Here is a 7,770-nt window from a genome sequence, read left to right as displayed (position 1 = left end):
AGGGTGAGGAAGAAGGCCGGGAGGGGGCGGCGAGGACGAGGCGTTCGGGGCCGGGCGGCACCGGTGAGGTGGCGTCGCGGGGGAGGACGGAGGCGGGGGGATCGGGCTTTGCCCCCGATCCAGATCCCATCGAGGGGAAGTGGGGGAGCAAGTGGGGCGACGGGGGGAGTGGTGCGTGGGGGCTAGGGTTTCGGGGGCGTGGGGGGTTAAGTGAGCGGTGGTGGGCCTTGGCCCAGTTGGGCCTGTGGCCGGCCTGGCTAGCTGGGCCGAATGGTCCAGGGGGAGGTTCTGTTTCTTTTTTGTATTTATTTGTTTTCTTTTTATTAGCTTTCTATTTTATTTTCTATATAATTTTGTTTTATAAAATATACAAGTAGTACCTAAATTAGTGTTACAAAATACCCCAATGCCACAAAAAGTTTGGTGACAAAATAAAATAGTTTAGTAATTTATTAATTGTAAAAGGCATTTAATTAATTGTTTTTGCTACTGTTTAAATCCTTATAGCTCATTTAAGCATTCTATAAAAGCTTGGTTTCTCCACCATAATTGCTTACGATTTATTTGAAACAACCCGAACATTTTAGTTTTAATTTTTTGAAAACTTTTGTTGTTTGCTTTTCTTTTGAATTTGAATTTGAATCGGTTTCAAACTAACGCGAGATTAGCAACAGTAACCGTGGTGACGTGGCATCATTAACGGAGGTTTACTGTAGCCTAATTATCCGGGCGTCACAATTCTCCTCCACTACACGAAATCTCGTCCCGAGATTTAAGCGGTGGAGTAAGGGGGGGAAAGGTGTTGGTAGCGAAAAACCTAACGAGTCTTCTCGGTCTTGGCTGCCCTTTCAAGAGGTTGATCCTTTTTGTTGATGTATCCATTTTTCTACTTTAGGTCATCATGATGAAGTGGCCATCCTTCCTTCGGAGTCTTCATCATACTAACGAGAGATTAAGGGGGTATATCGGAAGAATGGACCTCTGCAGGGTAGACTATCTGGTAGACAACAACGAGGAAGGTGGTAGAAAGTAACTCTCGAATTGAAATTTAAGACAATATCGAGAGCAAGGTAAGAAGGTGCAAAATAGAAGTTTCAAGCGCCTAGGCAATCGTTCAATGCCTAGACATAAGGTGAAAGGGGTTCCAAGCAACGGAATAATTATTGTTTCCGATGCCAGAATTGGTGATCTCATCGGAAGGTGGCTCATGAATTACATACGAGTCCACGCGAGAGGAATAACTTTGGGAACAGGGGGTGTACAGGAGAGTCAGGTTTCGATCCTGTGGAACTGTGGGTTATGGGCCCACCATGTGGGTTACGAAGGACGTTGACATCTTGCACGGTCATGATAGCAAGACATGTCAGAGGGTAGCCTATCAGTTATGTCGACAACAATGTTGGTACCAAGGGCGAGGGACGAAGAGAACCATTTTCCTGCTCGTTGCACGAGGCGGACCAATAGGCAAAGTTCTCGTCCATCGGTGGTGACCGGAATGCTATCGACAATTTCAACAGGGTCTTACTGACAGAGTTGTACACCGAGGTGTTTACATAAGCAGGAGAATTACCACTGCTCGATTAGGTAGTTTACAAGAAAGTTTGAACAAAACAACGGGAAGGAAAAATGTGCTTAAACACGTATATCAGGGGTATATCCTTCCCAAGGACAAGCAGAGCATGATATCCATGACAGGATATTATGTAGAAAACTCCTTAGGTAGGGGAGAGAAATTTCATGACATTACCCATACAACGGTGCTTGGATAATTGAGCAGAAACATTTAGCATTGGGCTTCGAATGTTCTTATTGAAAATCGGAGTACCACAGGCATGCTTCGAGATAGCATTGACATGGTCATTAGGTGAAGATCAGACTTTGGGAACACAAAGGATCCATCAGGAACAACTTATAGAATAAGTCTTCCAATTTCCTCACGGAAGAATGACTAACACTGCTAAAAGGAAGAACTATAACAATAGGCCCTCCGGGCAGGTGTGTTAGGATGACATCACCTTATCGGGTTAAAGACCAATGAATATGTTCAAACCATCACATCTGACCAAGGTTCAGGTATGATTGGTGTCAGGATACCTCGGGCTCAGGATGCCTGAGAAGAAAGGTGCAACACAAATTGATGGGATAACACTGTAAGATTCTCGGGAAATGAACCATGAAGTGATTTCCGTTAACAAGAGTTCATCATTATCCCAAGGAGAGGACAAGGAGGTGGATGATGAACTCAACGACAATTCTTCGAGATTTCCAAAAGATGGATTTCCACAATTAGGTGAACAAGGAGATAACATTTGTCAGATCAAATGATATAAGGAAGTAAGCTCGAGGAAAACATACACAATTAAACATTGGTTGAAAGGTGCACCCGAGATATGGGTTGGGTTGCACGACCAATGTGAGAATGGTGATTCAATAATCAACAGTCTAAGAATGAACGACCGACCATTAACTTCAAAGCAATAGGGTTGCTAGAAGTTTTGGGATTACACATCACAGTCTATTTGTCGATGTTTAGAAATAACACGGTGACCAGGAAAAGAATGGTGATGGTGATAAGTATCACTTGTATCAAGAATTCTCCAGAGGTGGTGAAATTCTCACAACATTGAGGACATAAGAGATGTTAATGTTCCAAGGTAAAGAAGAACAATTACTGGATAACAAGGAACTCAAGGTATAACACCAAACACGAACAAGCTTGTGTTGGTGGGAAGGCAATAAAGTGGTCAATGATAACACAAATCATCAAGGGCAAGGATGGTATTTCTCATCATGAACTCAATTGATATCCTGGAAGAGCTCAGAACGGTCATGATGATCACGACACATTTGTCGAGAGATTCCATGAAGACGTAATCAATCAGCGACGACATTAAGTCAAAGGAATGAGGTAGCGGAAGGTTATTGGAACCATGGGTAGGACACAAACTTGAAATCAGGATTGTTGTTCAAGGCGAATGGTATGACAAGGAAGATCGATTGTAAGATTAGCTCACCGTCGAAACTTGTGCTCCGAGAAGAAGGACTAGGTAGCACAGTTAGAATCGTCACGACAATGATATAGCCAAACAGGCTAGGAATGGCGTGATCGGGTACAAACTCGTACTTATAGAAGCTTACTGAAGAGTTGTTGAACCATAGAGCGGACTCGGTTCAGTTATCGGTGTCTTTGAGTGTATAATAACTCAGAGCCCGTGAAAAATTGGAATCAGTGGGAAGGTAGCACTTGATGAATAACTCCTAAGAAGTTATGCAGTTCCATGATAATCTGGAGATACCAGGGGGTAATACTCGATGGCAGATCAAAGTAGAGGTTGGACTGGTGTATTGATCCATAGAAGACAAGTGATTAAACTTTCCCGAGAAATGAGATCAAAGAGAAAATATGGTCGGAACCACGATTGAAAAAGGCCAGATCCCAGATATAAGATGAACTTATACCAAGGGAATAATTAATTTTTAAAAGAAGCTTCGATGAGAAGATCTACATCGTGTCTATGGGCATGAACACAAAGTTCAAGGTCGACTCCCACTTCTTCAGTGTATAACCTTTCATTCCTGCTCTAGATAAAATGATTCCAGTGTCAAAACCTACCTGGTGAATTACCAGAGCAGTATGACCCATGAAAACTTTCGAGTTCACACCGATTAAGGAAGGCATCGGTTCAACCCATTGGGGCATTTAAGGAACATATGCTACAAACTTCCAAGGTAAATAACACAAGCTCGAAAGCAGAGCAAGGTTAAAAAAAAGGAGAGGATACAATTTACCAAAGGCATTATGTATCAGAGAAAGAACTCACAAGGTGATTAATTATGAAGGACACCATCGGATAATAATCCAACAGTGGATATGGCGATCCACAACGGGGCTGATGTGAGTATCGGTACTCAACCAGAAGAAGAAGAATACAAGGAGATCAGAAGATAGAAACAACTGACTAATTCAAAGCTTAATTGCAAAGGAATTATGAATTCCATGTCAAGGGATCAGAAGCAATGCTTTGATTAGGAATGGATAAGTTGAATAGCCTTAGGGTACAATCAACGACAATTGGATTGGTCGAGAACCAATTCCAGTTAAAAGAATTGCAGCTCAGCCGGAAAGGTAATTTATAAGGATCAATGATGATTGCGTGTATTCGCAATCATATTGAGTCAACAGACTGAAAATGATAATGACAAGGAATGTCAAGAAGACTACGAGACTTATGGGATTAACCATAATGCAAGCAAGCAAGAATTTCAAGAGCCAAAGGCTCCAGAGGATTTTCGGAAGATCGAATAGTATTTTGAAGACTTTTGTGAAACACATGAACAACTGGGGGTGAGCGGATACTCGACAAGTGCGAGGATTTATTTGAAGGGGTATTCGTGTGGCAAAGAACTGCTAGGCAGTAGGCACAACGTATTCTCGGAACAATAGAGAAAACTTCGGGGTATCTTGTAATAACAAGATCAATGGGGGAGGATCGTATGAATGGCAAGTGTAAGTAGTTATCCATAAGGGTTTATCGGTGGTCGAGAATTGCAAAAGCAACGGGCACAAGGTCTCGAGAGAATATCGGAGAGTATCTTCGAAATCTACTGGTGCAGCAGGCGGTCATCGGTAACAAATGGCTCTCCGGGAGAAAGTACTTGCGAGAACCTATAGTTAGTTTTAGCAAAAATCATTTAACCCGAATAGAAGAGAAATAAGAGTCCCAGAGTATAGGTCGAGGAATAAAAGATCCTAATACCACCCGATGGCGACGTGGGCCCGTAAGGCACACAGCCAAGTTAGTAAAAGTTTTGCAATGACTAGACTCAACTTCGGCCAAGGAATTGGAAAGGGGGATTCCTACAGGCAGTCGGCTCTGATACCAACTTGTGACGCCCCCGATTCAATCGTACACTAATCATGCACGCAAACGTGTACGATCAAGATCAGGGACTCACGGGAAGATATCACAACACAACTCTAAAACATAAATAAGTCATACAAGCATCATAATACAAGCCAGGGGCCTCGAGGGCTCGAATACAAGTGCTCGATCATAGACGAGTCAGCGGAAGCAACAATATCTGAGTACAGACATAAGTTAAACAAGTTGCCATAAGATGGCTAACACAAACTGGGATACAGATCGAAAGAGGCGCAGGCCTCCTGCCTGGGATCCTCCTAACTACTCCAGGTCGTCGTCAGTGGGCAGCACGTAGTAGTAGGCACCTCCGGTGTAGTAGGGGTCGTCGTCGACGGTGGCGTCTGGCTCCTGGACTCCAGCATTTGGTTGCGACAACCAGAAAGAAAGGAAAGGGGAAAAAGGGGGAAGAAAGCAACCGTGAGTACTCATTCAAAGTACTCGCAAGCAAGGAACTACACTACATATGCATGGGTATATGTGTAAGGAGGCCATATCGGTGGACTGAACTGCAGAATGCCAGAATAAGAGGGGGATAGCTAATCCTGTCGAAGACTACGCTTCTGGCAGCCTCCGTCTTGCAGCATGTAGAAGAGAGTAGATTGAAGTCCTCCAAGTAGCATCTCCAAGTAGCATCTCCAAGTAGCATCTCCAAGTAGCATCGCATAGCATAAACCTACCCGGCGATCCTCTCCTCATCGCCCTGCGGAAAAGCGATCACCGGGTTGTCTGTGGAACTTTGAAGGGTGTGTTTTATTAAGTATCCGGTTCTAGTTGTCATAAGGTCAAGGTACAACTCCAAGTCGTCCTGTTACCGAAGATCACGGCTATTCGAATAGATTAACTTCCCTGCAGGGGTGCACCACATAACCCAACACGCTCGATCCCATTTGGCCGGACACACTTTCCTGGGTCATGCCCGGCCTCGGAAGATCAACACGTCGCAGCCCCACCTAGGCAAAACAGAGAGGCCAGCACGCCGGTCTAAACCTAAGCGCACAGGGGTCTGGGCCCATCGCCCATAGCACACCTGCACGTTGCGAGGGCGGCCGAAAGCAGACCTAGCCTAGTGGCGTTCCAGTCCAATTCGGCGCGCGCCGCTCCGTCGCTGACGTCTGAAGTGCTTCGGCTGATACCACGACGTCGGGATACCCATAACTACTCCCACGTAGATGGTTAGTGCGTATAGGCTCGTAGCCGACTCAGATCAAATACCAAGATCTCGTTAAGCGTGTTAAGTATCCGCGAACGCCGAACAGGGCCAGGCCCACCTGTCTCCTAGGTGGTCTCAACCTGCCCCGTCGCTCCGCCACAAAGTAACAGTCGGGGGCCGTCGGGAACTCAGGCCCACCTCTACCTGGATGGAGCCACCTGCCCCTTCAGCCCCCATCTCCAAACAGTATCACCAGTAATGTAACAGTGTAAAGTATATAGTATATGCCCGTGATCACCTCCCAAGTGATCACGGCCCGATAGTATAGCAAGGCAGACTGACAAGAATGTAGGGCCAATGATGATAAACTAGCATCCTATACTAAGCATATAGGATTGCAGGTAAGGTATCAACAGATGTAGCGACAATGTCAGGCTATGCATCAGAATAGGATTAACGAAAGCAGTAACATGCTACACTACTCTAATGCAAGCAGTATAGAGTAGAATAGGCGATATCTGGTGATCAAGGGGGGGGCTTGCCTGGTTGCTCTGGCAAGAGAGAGGGGTCGTCAACTCCGTAGTCGAACTGGTCAGCAGCAGCGTCGGTCTCGTAGTCTACCGGAGAGAAGAGGGGGAAGAAATAATGAATACAGAGCAAACAAAGCACCACAAAATATATCAAGGCAATACGCGGTGTTCGGTGTGCCCTAACGCGGTAGTAGGTGATACCGGTGAAGGGGGGAAAACCCCCGGGAAAGTATTCCCGGTGTTTCGTGTTTTCGGGCAGAGGAGCCGGAGGGGGAAAGTTGCGGGTTCGATAGGTTAGGGGTGTGTGGCGGACGAACGGGCCGCGTATCCGGATTCGTCTCGTCGTTCTGAGCAACTTTCATGTTGAAAATATTTTCATCCGAGTTACGGATTAAAAGATATGATTTTCTAAAGATTTTATTAATTTCTGGAATTTAATTAATTATTTAATCCAACATTATCCAGAATAGTAAATGCTGACGTCAGCATGACGTATGTGTGATGTCAGCAGGCAACAGTGCGGTTGACCTGAGTCAAACTGACATGTGGGTCCCGTGGGACCCACCTGTCATACACTGTTAGGTTAATTAGGGTTTAGGTTAATCTAATTACCGTTTAATTAAACTAACAGGTTAATTAGTTTAGTTAATTGATCAGGTTAATTAAACTCAATTAATTTAGTTAATTAATTTAGTTAGTTAATTAATTAATATTATTATCATTATTTATTTATTTAATATATTATATATATATATATATTTTCTAATTCCTTTTCTTTTCTTTCTTTCTTTTTTTTAACCGTTCTGGGGCGGGGCCCCCTAGTCAGTGGCCTGGGGGGGCCTAGCGGTGGCTACGGGCGCAGGCACCCGGCCCGATTGGGCAATGCCCAGATCGACAGGGAGAGGCGCCGGCCACGGGCACGGCAAGCCCGGACGACGCGGGCGGCCGGTGGGCGAGCACGGCGCGCGCGGAGCCTCAGCACGGGGCGTCGGCGAGTGTGCACGGGAAGGCGAGCACGGGCGGACGGGCGAGGCGCGACGGCCGTCGTGATCGGTGCAGGGAGGCAGCGCAGGGCGAGGATGACTCGGGCACGAGGGGGGGCTCGGCGCAAAGGGCGTGCGGGGCATGGTGAGAGCGTGCTCACCGCGGGCGCGCGTGTGGGGGCGTC

Source organism: Triticum aestivum, chromosome 3B (genome assembly GCF_018294505.1).
Source record: "Triticum aestivum cultivar Chinese Spring chromosome 3B, IWGSC CS RefSeq v2.1, whole genome shotgun sequence".
Taxonomy (NCBI): Eukaryota; Viridiplantae; Streptophyta; class Magnoliopsida; order Poales; family Poaceae; genus Triticum; species Triticum aestivum.
Note: the sequence above shows the minus strand (reverse complement) of the source record.